This window comes from Lagopus leucura, unplaced genomic scaffold (genome assembly GCF_019238085.1).
Source record: "Lagopus leucura isolate 7727_CA_CO unplaced genomic scaffold, USGS_WTPT01 Super-Scaffold_100015, whole genome shotgun sequence".
In the NCBI taxonomy this organism is placed as follows: Eukaryota; Metazoa; Chordata; class Aves; order Galliformes; family Phasianidae; genus Lagopus; species Lagopus leucura.
In genome coordinates this window covers 10,000,335-10,016,739 of record NW_024962269.1, presented here as the reverse complement: position 1 = coordinate 10,016,739, position 16,405 = coordinate 10,000,335, and the positions used below count along the sequence as shown (strand labels likewise).

The window sequence follows — 16,405 nt, the reverse complement described above, 5'->3', positions numbered from 1 at the left end:
TATTAAATTGGACTGAAAAGTGACTGCTTTTAACTCCCTCAATATATCCCTGGCTGCCTGGTGTAGTTAACTGTTGGTTCCATTTGCATGAGTGAAACAAGATAATTCTTTATCAGATCTTATCTGTTGCAAATAGACATTGTCACAGTCTATTCCACACGATAAAATCATAAACTCTTCATTTCCTATCGTGAAATAATTAGAATATTTCAGTTCTACACTCTGAGTCATAAACAATGATAAATAGTTAATTCAATTAGAAAACTGATTCTTTTTCTAATGAGACACTATATATTGTGATATCCACACTTAGTGCTAAAAAGAAAATATTTACTTGCCAGTAATTCTATTGAGCTCTCTTGAAAATACTGACTGCCTGATGGCTTGATACCTCAAGTGTTGCTGCTGGACGATGGGCTCCTGCTTTTCAGGAGGCTGAAGGTTACGTATGCAAGTTAAATCTGGGAACTGGGAATTGGGTATGCATGAAAAGATGTTTCAGTAGCAGCCTCCTCTTTCTGGGTACTTTGCAAAACAGTTCTGCATGTCAAAACTGATGAAAGCTTTGGATGTCTTCCATGTCATCTCATGGGGCAGCCACATGCTACCATGTGCCAAGAAGACCTCTGCCCCCAAGCCTTTCTCCCAAGAAGCAATGCGATCGCTGCCCAAGCATGGCTGCTCTGGGTATCTCCTCTCTCCCCAGATCTGCCATGCAGCAAGGAGGTATGGATATACCATTCAAGAAATGTGTAGATGAAGCACTGACAGACACGGCTTAGTGGGCATAGTGGTGACAGATCAGCAGTTGGACCTCAGTAGTCTTTCCAGCCTTAATGATTCTATGATTCTATGAAATGCCACAGGGACTGTTCTGCTGTCTCACTGCTGCAGAGTCCTCATCGCTGTGCTTTAGCACATGGATGGCACTTGAAAACGTAGTTATCAGAATAAGCCTTTTAGCTATAAATTGCACATATTAAAGATCCATGTGATAATTGTCTTATCTGGCTCCAAATGTGCTTATGATGCTGAGAGAGAGCAGATTGGATTACGCCTGAAATAGGCGTATTTTCATAAATCACACAGGAACGCAGCGAGGGCTCAGAAATGCAGATGCCTTGTTTTCAACTGACTGTGATTTTGCTGAAGGATCTCGTGGAAGGGAACAAGCAAACAAACAAACCGAGAAAGGTCTTTTTAAGAGGGAGGGATAGAGAGCTAAAAAACAAAAACAGGAACCAACCCTTCCAAAAAGCAGCAGTGCTACAACAGAGGAGTGAGGGGAATATTAAGTGACACTTACACACAGCTCCAACCCAGGACAAATGTTGGGATCTTTTCTCTGCCAAGCCCCACAGTGTCACACTGTCTACATTCAAGTTTTCTGTCTGGTTCTTTGGTAGGACAGTGGCACCTCCTTTCTTTGCCCTCTGCAATGGGGAAGCCTCTGTGTGCCCCAGGTACAGCATGACACTTTGATGGCAAATCTCTTGAACACTGATGTTCTCACACTGGTCTTTGGCTGCCTGGGACCAGCAGGAACTATTGCTTTCACTTCCATCCTCTGAAAGTCATTAGGAGCCAAAGTCTTGGTGGCACAGAACATACACTATTTTATATGCTTAATTCTAGCTGGTTAGAGGCAAATGGGAACAAAAGCATGAGAAGATCTGAATGGTGTTTTAATCCAGGGAAGCTCTTCCAAAATACAGCAAAGTACAACATAGCTGTAATAAACATGAAAGCTTTGTGGGCTCTGGTGTACATTAAATCTTGAGTGTTTGCTCAGTGCTGTCTGTCATATTCCCAACACAGATGATTTTTTCATTTCCACATCTTTCTTTCAGACTCAATCCTCTGTTTGGAGGAAGAAAAGCTAAAATATTTATTTTAGAGCAAGTTGTTGAATTTGTAAAATATGTTTTAAGATTTCTCTGCTCTTGTCAGCTCTTTGTAAAAACCACTTGGTAAGTTCTTTGGAGATCCTATGTGGATTTTCCTGCTATTGGGTTGCTCCCAGTGCTCATTGCTGAAAATTACTGCAGTCTACAGAAAAAGGTAACAAGGCTCCAGCAGCAGCCAATCTGGATCTGTAGATGGAAAAGCAGCTCTGGGGAACTGCAGGTGTGGTCCTGGAGGTGGACTTTACAAACCAGGATCCTTTTGCAGTGGTCTTGGGAAGATTAGAGCTATGGTTGCACTTTTCTGAGGAGCAAGTATTGCAGAAAAAACTCTTGCTTGTCCAGTATTGACAGGTATCCTGGAGAGCCTTATCAGGTCAGGCTGGTACCAAGCCACCAGCAGCTAGAAGGTGTGGGGCAAGGCATGAACGCACTGATGCCCCTTCTGCTCGCACTCCTGCTCGTGAGAAGGGAAGCCAAGCTAATGTGCAGCATTGAAATTTTACTGTCTTCAAGGCTGATCCTCCTAAAGCCAACTGCCTTCATTTTAGGGCAGTAAACTGCCGGCAGCGAAGAATAAAGAGACTGAACTTTCTTTACTAATCTAAATTTTCTTTATGGCTCTGCCAAAGAGCTGTTTTTTTTTTTTTCCATTTGGTTCTGTCTCTCTCATTACAGTATTAGGCAAAACCTCTTTTCCCACATCATTCAGGATTACCAGTGTCTTGGCATATGCCCTTCTTGTAACAGTGGTGTCTGCCCACATTTTGTAGAGAACTCTGGAGTGACCAGTGACTCCCAGTCCAACCCAGTCCAATCAAGTGGGAGAATAAGACCAAAGGAAAGGGGCCACAGAACTGCTAAAGGACACAAAACCAGCAGTAAGAGGGTACAGTGGTTAATCTTTGCATGTTTCCCTCATTCTTTCCTCCTAAGGCAACATCTTTATTGTGGTCTTTGCTCCTACACAAGCCCACACATCATTATAGTTGTTTACATACCATCACTAGCAATAATAATGATAGCTAACTAATAATTCTTCATTGAATGTGATGAACGGCTGCATCTCTCAGTAAAAATAAATACGTGGGGAAAGGGAAAATACATCATTGTTACTATAAAATGAGGCATAGTGTGAGAAATTAAAATATTTGGCTTATGGAAAAGCAAGAGAAAACAACTTTGTAAAAAGTTAAACCAATAGGGGTAAGGATCATTTATTGAATGTAAGAGAAATTAGCAAGAAAAAGGGATAATTAAGAAAGATATAAATGTTTGCTGAAGTTCTGTATAACTGAATACCAGCAGGCATAAAATTAGAGCTCAAATAAGAACACAGATTAGAGCTGCACACTTCAGCTGACACAAACAATTTATACAGTTTATAATTTTACTTTTTTATTCTGACATTTTAAAGGCTAAAACACATCCAGGCAAGGCAAACCCCACAAGTTCCCCCACACTTAAGTGCCTAGCTCAGTAATGGAGCGGATGAAGCTAAATTTCTCTTTCATGCAGCAAGACACCCTGTAGCAGCCATCCAACCCTTGCAGCACCCTATCTGCCCGCCAGGCTCCTCCATACAACACACAGTGCTTTTAGACAACGTGCTGAGCAGGCAAAGCCTGAAATTCAGGGATTAGTTTCTTGCTAAAGTTCAAGGGCAGCTCAGGGAAATACTCCCAGGTGAGATCTGATAGGGCAAAGCTGTGCCTGCTTAAACATGAGGCTTTAAAAGGAAAGAAGAGCGAGGGGAGTGGTGTGAAGAAGACATGAAGCTTAAGGTGGGTTATGGTTTGCAGGGCTGGATCTTATGTCTTTTAGCATTTTGATTTTGATTCTGTATTTCCAGGTATGTCATAGTCATGCAGTGACTAAAGTGGCACCTTTTTGCTTAGGCTGTGAGTCTGGGGCTCTTTAGTTCTCTCAGTGAAGTGGTGAGGGTGGGTTGATGGTTGGACTGGGGATCTTTGTGGTCTTTTGCAACCTTAAAGCCTCTATGACTCTAGAAATGTAGGAAGTTAAACACTCTCCTTCACTCTTGTTTTCAGCCCTCAAAGATTTAGGTTTTATTTGGTAATGTGTTGAAGTTTGGCTTGCTCTCTGAAGATAAAGTCATGAATCCAATTGTTTTGATAGAGCTTTCTGCACCAGCAAAGGGGGAAAGCAAATAGATTGGAAATATTCATTTAATAGCACTTTAAAGCAGTTTGTCCACAGACTGCTGCACATCCAGAACATGCAGCAGTGAGGGGGCATAATGTTTCAACCTCTCTTAAAAATGACTTACAAGCTCACGCTGAAGAACTCTCACACTTGTGCTCTTCAGTATAAATATGCCAATATTAAACTCATGTTGCTGTTATACTTCTAAGTGTTTTTCTATATAGAGGCAGCAGAATGATTCCACCAGCATCTGTCTTTGATTGCTGCAATTCAGTGCGATGTGAAGCAGAGCCCCAAGACTGGTCTCATTAAGGGCAGCCTGCTGCTTTGCTTCATGATTTTCTTCCTCTCCTGACATATTTACAGATGGCTCTTCAGTCCCTGGTCTCTGTCAACGTGTTCCAAACACAAAGGCTTCAGTGATGCTTCTTTCTTTCTGTCCTAAGTCCTTCTGCCACTACGATAGAAATGAGCTGCACTACTTTAGAATGAAAGACTAGGAATGGAACAGGCATGAAAGCAGGTGGTACCAATTAGGAGATTCTGCTCATCTTTGAGGTGTAGAGGGCTATCTGGCATTTGGTCAGCTGTTCCAAGCCCTGCTCATCCACAGAAAGGCTGGTGGCAAGGCAGAGCACCATGTTCTGTCCATTCACAGAAAACTGGGAATTGCAGAGGCTAATGAGGTGAGTTCCACATAAGCTTTCCAAGCTCACCTCTGCAAACCTGTGAAGCTTCTCCAGAGCTTGTATGATGAATTGCATTATCATTAACAGTTATCATGTATGTACATATATCCATACTGGAAAAAGGCTCAGGTTTGTGTTGTGGTCAAGTAAGGGAATCAACATCTGTATTTAATGAAGTGACGTGGTATTCTTACTGCTCTCTTTCTGGGATATTTTAGTATTAGTTTCCTTTTATATCAGAGGGTGAGAAGTCTCCAAGTATGCCCATAATTAATCATGAGGCCTGAGTATGTTATTTCAGTTTTGCAGAGATTCAGGCTGTCCGTGTTCATTAAAGTCTAGTTCACCCTTTTATTTCCTAATGATTAACGTCGCTACTGTCACAGAGGACTTTACCCCCACAGTGGTGGAAAGGCTGGGAGCTGGCTACCATTGTAATTCTGCTCTCGTGGCATCCTCTATCATCATATGCTGATTTCTGGCCAAAGCACTTTTGTTAGGACAATACAGGAAAAGTTGGCCATTGTGGTTTCCTAAAGGCAAAGGCATCACAGCAGAAAAATGAAGCCTTTTTAATATTACAGTGAGAGGAAATATGAGATACAAGGGGGTCAAGATGTGCAATGAAAACAATGCAAAAAGTTCAGGAATTTTTTTTTTTTTTTTTTTGAGTAGAACAAAATGCAGTCTTTCTCTTTCAGAGACTAGAAAGGATTCATGTTATGGGCAAATGTGCCACAAACGTTATAAAAGCCAATGGCGGACACTTCCAGGTGGGTAAGCAGCATGTTGGCTCCAGTCTCTCCCATACTGAGATATCAGCTGTCCCACTTAGCATGGGATTTCCTGCAGTACATTCACAAATCCCATGCCCCTCATTAGGTGGCATAACCTGTACTCCAGCAAGAGTGATGTACGCAAACTGATCCAGCCTGCTACGTACAGTTGACAAAGGGCATTGTTACTCTATAGGCCTTATTGGTCATAGAGTGTGTAGGACTTCCCGTTGTGATTTCTGCCCCTTTGAAGCTTCTGTGCTCCTGTTTGTGGTCTCTCCCCCTCCTTCCTGGCTTTCACAGCCCTCTTGTCACTGGTCAGTGGAGGTAAAGGTCCAGTGGTAGTTGTCAGAGCTGGCCGAGGCACGTGTTGTGCTCACCAATGGTCTAAATGACATAGCACATGCTTTAAATCAGGCAACCCTATTCTGGCTGAAGTCAGAAAACATAAATACAGGAACCCATTTTTTTTCTACTGCATCTTCCTTTGCTCATTGGGTCTGCAAAATGTTGTCATTTTGCTCCTTTTCTCTCCAGTTCTACAAGGCAGAACTTTCAGTGAAGTTGATGAGGATGTGGAGATTTAGCTTTAAGGAATAAGAAGGTTAGACCATCTTAATTTTCTCCAAGGGCTCAATAACCTCAAATTGAAGTGTGGCTTATTAGCAAAGGTCACGGAAGAGAGAAAACCTAGGAGAAAAAAGGGTTTGCAATTAGGAGCAAGTAACTGGAATAATACTTCAATTTCCATGGATGATGAGATGAATCTGTCCTGGCAGAGCTAGCGTGAAGAGAGGATGCGTTGTAGCATGAGTTAGTGAAATGTTTCTGTTATCCACAAGGAGAGAAAAAGCTATTTGTATAGCAGCATGTAAGGCAGTGCTTCCATGCTTGATGTGTTTTCTGAAAGTGGCTGGGTATGGCTGTGTTGAGATCCTGATGGGGGACCCACATCAGGTTTAGACCTCAATGATGTCAATAAATAAACAAGCTCAGAACTGCTCAAAGCAGAGGGTCTTGCAGTAATTTAAGATGGAGCGAAAATGTATGGAAACTCTTGTAAAACAACTGCACCATGATTGAGAGTGGTGATTCAACAGGAGAAATGCAGCATGTGTCTCTTGGTTGGGATGCTATTGAAATGGCACAAAGGAAAACAGTCCGGAATTCACAGAACAAAGGTCTTCAGCTTCAGAGCTCATCTTGAAGACTGGTGAGCACCTCTGGGATGTTCCCACTGTCCTCTGTGCTTAGCAGTATCAGGACAGTCACTTTGGAGTTTCTCCTTGTTCCAAGAGGACAGCAAACGTTCAAATTCAAAGCAAAATGAGATTGGCTATTTTTGAATTTAACATCTGAACTATGAGCCCTTTCTGCTCACAGAGTCCAAACTGTGCTTGCTTTTATCGCTTCTGAGAGCCCATTTGTACTCCTGTAAGGTGTAGCATCCCAGACTTTTAGGTTGAAAGATTATCTCTGGGAACAGTTTACTCTTTGCCAGTGGATCCTAAGGTATAGGATCAGCCATGAGGCATTGCACTAAACAGGGCACGTCTCCCACTGACCTGTTGGTGGAACACTAGTAGATTTGCCAAGGAGCTTGGAAATCAGTGGAGACAGAAGGAAAGGCAGTGCAGGGCCTCTGGCTGAACCATTCATTTTGATGTAAAGAGTATGCAGTGACAGTAGTTAGGGAGACAGCCTGGGATTTAGGAAAGCTGTGCTCAATTCCCTGCCTCGCTAAGTGTGACGCTGCACCTCTGTGCCACAGCTCCAAATCTATGTAATGGGACAACTGTATTTTCCTCTTTCATGGGGCTCTTGGGAAAATAAAAGCCTTTAAAACTATGAAGTGTTCTGTTAACCCGACAATGAGATCGTAGAAGAGCATTACACAGATATGGCAGAATCCAATGAAGACGGTTTTGAAATAATATTAGCATCTATTATCTTGAGTTCAGTTCTCTAAGAAGAGACCGTTCTGTATCTGTGTTTCAGGCTATTAATCATATTGCTGATCCATTGATCATTCAGGACATTCCCTGGCCCTGAAAACCTAGAAGAGCTTTGACATGAAGTGTTTATCAGAATAAACATTTCCTCTATTGGACAGGAAGCTGGGATCTGACATTTTCATACGTATCTCTTATTTTCTTATAAACTAGCAGGAGTCAATAAGATGCAGTGATGGTTTTTCCAGGGTGTCCTGTAACTCAGAGGAGTAGCTCGCAGATTTTAACTTTGCTCAGCTTTCTAGATATCTTGCCTGGGCTCTAGAGATAGGCCAGTTCAATGATTAAGGAGTTCTGTTAGTATCAGCACTGTTCAGAGTTCAGGCTGCTTTATCTCTGTCTTGCTCCTAGTCCCAGCTGAAATCAAGAGGTAGAAAGGCAAATTGAGTGAGAGTGATTATTATTAATTACAAGACAAAGTTAAAAAGTTATCCAAACTTTTTTGGTGTCTCAAAAAACAAACAAACAAAAAAAAACCAACAGGTATGTGGAGTCTTAAGATTGTCATACAAGTTGGTGTCCTTTTTTTTTTTTTTTTTTAATCTGAGTCCATTCAAGCATACCACATGTTTGATATGGGCCTCGTGTAGCTTTATCTGAATCAGTTCTCCCAAAGTCTTAAACTCTATAATTAAGCTCTTTTTAGTGACTGGAAAACTGCCACTAAATTTGAAATCTGTCATGGTAATTTCAAGGCTAAAGGAATTAAATTTAACAAGAGATATTATTCCTAATTATTACCCTATCTCCAGCCCTTCGTTCTTGCCTAAACTCTCTTAAAGTTTCGTTCGTTCCATAGCCACCTGATCACCAGAATTTTAATTAATGCTAATCAAGATGTCTGAGCCATGACTGCCCATAGATTATTCTCTTTGACTTAATGGTAGGTGTTCATCTCAAAGCCCCATCTTATTTGCTGCTTGGGGTGACATAGCTTTCATCATTTCCTGTTCTGATACAGCTTTACCTGAAATTGTTTGAATTGAATGAGCTGAATTTAATTTGTAAATTTCAGACTAAATTACCACTTCTGTGCATTATGGCTGTCTTGCAGCAGGTAAATCCTTTCTGGAACTGTGCTGTTGTCACTGATACCGTATTTAGATGCAGGGTCTGATTTTCCTATCCCAAAGTGGTATAGATGAACTGCTTATACTGGCAATGTTTTTGTTAGTAATTTAGATTATTGATTTCAGCAAATGTCTTTATGGATTCCCTATAATTGCTGGCATAATGTTTTCCAGTGGTATTTAATAAACCCTTCTAGAATTCTTAATTGGATGAGTATTACTAAAATAAGGTAACTTTACATATGTGAAGGAGAGGAGGATCAGTCCTCCCAGGGGTAGATGCCTATTGAAGACCAGTATTTGCACATCCATCCTATGAATGAAGAGGAAAGGAAAGGTTGGCTGGAAGAAGTTGTTCAGCTTGTTGCCATGCATGAAATTGTTGTTTGTCCTTAGTTTTCCTGTGGCCAATTTTTGACTTCAGAGCCATTGATTTCTCTTGATTATTTTTTTTCCTGTTCAGTAAATGATGTCTCTTACAGAACATGGCAATAGCCGTACTGGATGAAAAAGCTGACTGCCTCTGGAAACAGCTGAGAAAAGACTGGAAGCCCAAGGCAAAGACAGCAGCAAATTCTGGTGTTTTCCCAACACTTTCTCCCAGCTCTCAGTAATCAGAAGACCTGGAACTTTCTGAGCTTTCCCAGGAGTGGTGTGGTGAGCTTACAGGCTGCTGGAGTTGTTGCAAAAGCCCCGATTCACCAAAGTGGTGATCCCCACCGATTTTTGACGGCAGTACAGGGAGCGATGGCTCTTCATGAAGGAGGAATGATCTGCTATGATTGCACAGGTCAGTGCAGCAGGATGCCACGGGGCCCTGTGCCACGTTCACTGAGGATGCAGTGAGCACTTCAGTACTGTGACTGCTCTTTGTGAAACTCGGGCAAACGCATGACCCATTGCCAACACAGCAGGTGATTTGAGACTAAACAAGGAAGCAGTGATGCTACCAGATTTCCATTAACAAGCAAGAAACATGCGAGTCCAAAGTTTCATCTGCATCTCCACTTGTGACCATCGCATATAAACACAATGGCATTCAGTGAAGCGCTAGAAGTAAAGCAGTTGTGTTTGTTCTCAGACAGGCTTAAATACTTTCATCTGGATACTTCTTTTTAAATAGCGTGTCCTTCTGTGAAGACGTGGAGCTTTTTTTTTATGTGGAGACTTAATTGAAGCAGTGTTATTTATAGCAGTGAATATTCATTCTTGTTAAAGGTGGTTCTGAGGGAGGCTAATAAATGTTCTTGTTTTCCTTTGCATCAGCTAACGATCTGGAAAACAAATATACTGCCATTCCTGGGGAAACATATCATGCAGTGCTGGATCACAGTGGTTAAATGTTGTATTTTACCGTCAATTTATTTACCCTTCACTTCCCTCCAGTGCTTAAAGCTCCTACTGCCATGCATCAAGCAGAGCTGGTGGGCAGTGCACATCCCAGAGCTGGCCACATAAGTCTGAGAAGTGAGACAATAGATGGAGCCAGAGAGACAAAGAAATAACAGGAGTAATTAGACCAGATCCATCAGTGTAACTGGGCCTGGTCTGGGTGCGTTAACGTTGTGGCACTGGTGTGAGGAGTGTCCTGTGATGTGTATGTGATACAGTGCTGAAATATCGTTCCTGGTGACTTATTCAAAGAATTCAATTTGCAGAGGGAACCATTTCCAACTCTTGCAGGTTATGTTGAGCTCAGAGAGAAACAGCTTTAGCAGGTCATGAACAGACCCACGGTGAGATGAAAACGCTCTGAACTGCAGAAGCAGCCTCACTCACACCTTCACCAGTTCTCATTTTGTAAAAGTTAATCCCTCTGTGAGCTTTTGCAATGGCATCTCGCTATCCATTGACAATAAAGGAAGAGAAGGCATAAATTAGAAGCATGAATCATATCTCAATTTAGCCTGTCTCTTCTGCTAATAAAAAGCATAGGCTTCCCAGATACTCCTCTGCGATCAGGCTAGGGAGGAGGGTGGCAGGAGGAACAGGAGAAAGATGATGGCTTTCACAGTGGACTGGTTTCTATTTTCCTTTAAATAACTGAATTATCAATTAGAGAATTTTATTTTGTCTTTGTTTTGTGCCAAGAATATACTTAAGCTGGTTCTCTATTTCTAAGTGGGAGGAAAACTTGCTGGTGAAGTATCCATGTTGTCTCAGTGAATCCTGTGGCTCTGATGCAGATTTTGATAGAGATAATTTTATGTAATAAACAGTATTTTACAGATGAGGAAATAGGGATAGCGTTTGCGGAATGGGCTGTACATAACCATTGCATCAGCAGGGGAATAGCCTATAGGCCATGCTAGTTCCTCCTAGCCCTGAACTTTACATCTCATGAGATTGACAAGTGTGTTAATGTTTGTGAGGGTTTCAGACACCATAATGATGCAACAAGTAATCAGAACAGAAGACGCCGTTAGACATCCAGTAAGAATCTAGGAATTGAAACAACAGCAGCTCCATGTTTCTTTTCTTACAGCAGAGAGAATGTGGGTTAGGATTAGGTGGCAGTGCTCAGTTGACAATAGGAAGCCAATGCTTGTGAGAAGGCACAGATGTCTTTTAAGTAAATCACATTTTAAAAAAAAGTGATGATATCTTCAGTAGAAATGAAATAACCCAGCTAGGATGTGGGCACAGAACACAAAAGTTTATTTTTTCAAGAGAAATGATTTATTTTACTGCAGTGGTTCTGACAAGCTTTCTGTAGCGTTGCAATATGTTTATGGCAACATGTTTTTCAGTGTAATATCCTTAATACTTTAGTTTACTTAGCCAAGCACTACTTTTTTTTTTTACCTTATAGAAAGCCGCAGAATTGAAACAGGCCGAGCTTATTTCACAGGGGAAAAAACAACCACTGTAAAAACCCTCCCACAGACTAGTGAAAACAAATGTGTGCTAACACAACAAATATTGATGACTTCCAAAATTCCACATGGTAGTGGAACAACCGTTGGTACTCAGACAAAATAACAGGGTTACTTGTTTTGCAACTTAGCAAAAAACTCAATGAAGATCTTCTGTAAGAAGACTTCGCACTGTGTCAGCTAACTGTTGTGCTGCTATGTTATCGTTTCTTTTCATGGGAGAAAGAAAAGCAAGGCAGTACAGAGTGTGCTTGTTGGACTGCTCTGTTGGGGATGATGAGGCACTGGCACACGTTGCCCAGAGAGGTGCTGGATGCTCCAGCCCTGCAGGTGCTCCAGGTCAGGCTGGATGGGGCTCTGAGCACCAGATCAGCTGTAGGTGTCCCTGTTCAGTGCAGGGGAGTTGGACCAGATTACCTTCAAAGGTCCCTTTCAGCTTGAATGGTTCTATGGTTCTTGTAAGGTGCTGCTAACATATTAGCAGAAGAAACTCTCATCTGAGTTTGTACTAAAAGTAAGCCTCTGGAAAAATGTATCTCGGTACAACTCATTGCATTACAGAATCCAGCGACCCCAAATTCTGCCTGGGATGTGGTCACTGGTGTGCAGTGAGCTGGCTGGGGGTACAGCAGGAAGAAAAGTAATGCAAGTAGAATTGTTTTCCCCTGTCTTTCCAGCAAATTTAGCTGAAGAGCCAGCAGTGTCCTGCCTGACAAGACTGTGACAAAGCAGCAATATTTGCCAGGAATAAGAAATGAAACTTGAGTAAGAGTTCTGAGTTATAAGTAGCAGTGTTTTGTGAAAGTGTCTGCATGCTTCCCCAAAGGCCAAAGCAGTTCTGCTGTTCTGAGGCGGGCAAAAATTAGCAAACCAAGAAAAGTGGCATTTTGTCCTCTAATGCTACTTCTGCACAGGAAATATAGGAAGTAACAAAGAAAGGACAGCTTCTGGCTAGCAAAAGGGCACCCTGCTCTGGTATTCTCCAGCTGTGTAAACATCAGCCACAGCCTCAGCTGCTGCTGTGAGGAAAGGACATGGAGCTGCAGGAGCTGGGGGATCCTCCAGCATCTTTCCTTGTCCTGTGTTTTCTGGAATCACTCTCTTTGACTCCATCTGTCCTTGGATTCTGCCTCCTGCGTGTCCCAGTGACTTCCAGAGCCTCAGCAGAGTAGTAGCACTGAGGAATAAGCCTTTCTTACTACACCACAGGCAGAAGAGGATAATATCTGCAGGGTAGTAACAAGCAGAACCACTCAGATTGTGTCCACAAACCCATGTGATGAATGTAGCTCAGGCCAGCAGCAAAAGATAATGAAGGCTGTTATATAAAACACAGCCCTTATTTTGGAAGCTAATATTCATCTTAAGTTCTTTCTGTGAAAACAGTAAATGCTCTGTCCTTTCCTGTGCCATTTCAGGCCTGCTGCACAGAGCATATCATGCATTGGTATTTAAGATTTTGGTCCATTTTATACCCAAGCGGCCGAGTCCTCACTTCTAATTTGCTAAAGCCTGCCCACTGCTGGGGGTGAGATGCCAGCGAAAGCTTTCTGGGCATTTGTGTAACAGAATGCTGGCACTGATTGTGCAAGGAGATTTTTAGGAAAGAGCTAGAGAAGTGTGTCAGAGTAGTTTTGGTAGTACTGCCATGGGGTAGCTGCTCTCTGAGGAGGCTTGTGCTTTCCTTTGTTCTCCTTTCAGTTCTTGTATTGGAGGCTCAGTGTATTCTTTCCTTTTGTTCCACTTATTAGAAGCAAGCACTTGACCTTCATTGTTTTTGGGACCTTGCATTGCTGCACAAGCAGCCCTGCAGCCCTGGGGTTTGTCCTGCTGTGCAAAATCATGGCTTAGGTTGGAGGGGGTCTTAAAGAACACCCAGATCCTACCCCCTGCTATGGGCTGGTTGTCTCTCACTAGATGAGGCTGCCCTGGGCCTCATCCAACCTGGCCCTGGAGCACTTCCAGGGATGGGGAGAACTCCTGTGGGCTGCTGACATGTGAAAAGATTTCCTTTTCTACCTATGTTTATGGGAAAGAAGGGCACAAAACCCAAATGTTCATATCAAAATAAGAAAGGAGAAGTTTGTTATAAAATTAAGAGGGAAAAAATGGCAATAATAATTTGGCCACTGATGCTGGGGACCGTGAGCAAATACTGAGAGATGGATGTTCTATCTGTGCATGCCCTGGGGGTTGTTCATCTGCTAAGAATTATTTTCTCCTGCATGATGGAAATGATTTGAAATGCCTTCAGGAATGCAGCCAGCTCCCACCTCATACTGTTCCTCCATAGGAGAGATGTGAAAGGAGGGAAAGCTGCTTCTGAGACCCCAGACACAGTGTTAGTGCTGGCTCCATGGAATGTACTCTGGTTTCTACCATCAAAACCTCTTGCTTGCTGCATCTGTTGGCAAGATGTTCATATTGCTGTTAGTAACCTTGAAGGAAAATCTGAATGTTTTCACTCAGTACCAGACTGATCAAGTGTCCAACACTAAGCAGGTGGGAAGAGAAAGGAGAGAAGACCTAAAAGATTGATATGGATGTCCTCTAATCCAGAATTTCTTTGTGGCTGGACTGGCACAGAAACTTGAAATCAGACAGAGATCTTAACCATCTTTCCATTGAGGTGGGGTTGACCTCATCTCCCAGGTAACAGCAATAGAATAGGAGGGAATGGCCTCAGGTTGTGCCAGGGGAGGTTCAGGTTGGGTATTAGGAAAAACTTATTCTCCAAAAGAGTGGTGATGCATTGGCACAAGTGCCCAGGGAGGTGGTCATTGGAGGTGTTCTATAACTATGGGCATGTTGTACAGAGGAACGTGGTTATTGGGCACTACTGGTGGTAGGTAGAAGGTTGGACTAGATGATCTTAGTGATCTTTTTCAATCTTAATCATTCTGTGATCTCAGACATTGCTGAGGTGGCAGCTCTACTTGTGTTTTAAAGGGAAGGCGGACAGTGGTGCAGAAACTAAGGGTCCAGTGAGTCTCCTTAGCAGGCTTCACAGAACAAAGGCATTTAAAGCAAACTGAGGGTTGCTCTGTTTTGTACCAAGGGCAGATTTGGCCTTTAGCCTGTGATGGGATCCGGAAGAGAGGGAAAACATCTCTGACTGGTCTGTGCCTTCCTACAGTATCCACGCTGAACACGTTCTTTACTCTGTTAAATCCAATTTCCTCAGTACTATTTCTGGTATAAAAGTAAAGGGTCATTGAAGTTACCCTGATTACAAAACCAGAGTAAAAGAGAGGAAAATTAAGCCTCCTCGTCTCTTAGCCAGTGTGTAATTTTTAGCTGGAGTGAACATATTGCCACAAACTTGTCAGCAAACAAAATGAATGGTGATCAGAACTACCTGGGGAGAGTGTGCTTACTGGGGTGTGAAATGCCTCGGCTGTCACTCCAGCAATCCTTGCAGCTCCAAGGACAAATGAACAGCATCTGTGCTCAGGCTTTTGCGTCTCAGGACTCCAGTTGTGGGTTGGACCTTCAGCACTCTTCCCTTTCCATCTCACTGATAGCACGTGTAGAGATCTGTACCTTCCCGAAGGTGCCAGGATGGGTGTTTTTCCCCCTTCACCCTGCACAGCCTCAGGCCAAGTAAATCTCAAGCCAAGAGTAACGTAATTTCAATTGCTGTAAACCAAGGTTAGATGCTTCATGCTGTAATCAGAACTGGCAGCTTCCAGTGAGTTTTTTATTACTTAAAAGCAGAATTGATTGTATGGTAGCAAAGCTGAAATCACGAAAGAGCAATTTGTCTTGTAATGACCCATCTGGGGTACGTAGCTGACCTGCTCCCTAAGCTCTAATTTTAAAATGGTAGGACAGGCATTTAAGCCTATGACTAAAGCTTGAAGGAATTTCTAGGATCCTCCTGACCCCCCCTCCAGCACAGATTAAAGAGCCCCATCAAATGAGCTTCTGGATGTGCAATTCTGGCACTCAGAACTTTGCCTGTTCTGTTAGCAGATGTTTTGCGTTGTTTGCAGTCTGCATTCATCTGTCTCTACTACCTTCTCTCATCTATAATCAAGTTCTTGAGCTACAAATGAGCTGCTCAACAATGCACAACCTTATGTTTGTAACATAACCCGCTAAAGCTGGCACATTTTGTAGAAAGGTTCTATTTCTAGAAGAGTGGATAGAGTTAATAGATGTTGCCTAGGCACAAACACCTTTTGTTAAAGCTGGTAGCAATCACTGAAGATGTTATGAGTAGCAATAAGCCATAGTTATGAGCAGCATATTGACCTGTCAGACTGTATATCAATCTATAACATTTGATCATCCATTTCTTGAATTAACTATTAATCGTTCATTAGTTCTTTATGAAGTATTTATATATTCATCTTTCATCTGAAGTATGACTGTAATGCTAAAGTCTAGTACTTCACCATTGTGTTCAAATGACCACACAATCAGTAAGAAACAGGTTTTGGGAGCGTTCCCACCTCTTTGGCTGATATTGCACATCAGTATCTGGTCCCAGATTTAGCCAGATGTGGGGGATTCATTTTCCTTGTCTATATACTGCACATCTTGCTGAAGCTGTATTCCCTCTTCTGTTAGAGGAGAGACCATGGCACTATTAGAGCAAAATAGATTGAATCCATCCATTTCAGACCTCACAGAGTGGCTGAGGGTATTTAGATGTCCACATGTGGCATGAGTAGCTTAGATGCTAGCATAGGACACTCATCTTTATCATATCAGGAGGTCAAAGGAGGGTTAAAATTTCAGCAGGACATTCAGTTCATGGCACACAGTCTTTTATCTTTGGCTGCAGCAACTTTTACACTCTTTCTGGCTCTTAACTAATAATAGCAAAGCTAACTGATACTCATGAAAGCATTTTGTACAGCTTCCAAGCTGGGCACTGCACTCTTTTTGGTGTATTTACACTCCA

The 16,405-nt window shown here is 42.4% G+C and overlaps 1 long non-coding RNA gene across 1 annotated transcript; it reads left to right on the top strand.

Annotated features, from left to right (window-relative positions):
- The first annotated feature begins 3,620 nt into the window (after positions 1–3,620).
- On the top strand, positions 3,621–9,699 carry LOC122182607. The gene is made up of 2 exons (XR_006179882.1): positions 3,621–3,688; positions 9,100–9,699. It is a non-coding gene; the product is annotated as an uncharacterized LOC122182607 (long non-coding RNA).
- Positions 9,700–16,405: the final 6,706 nt, after the last annotated feature.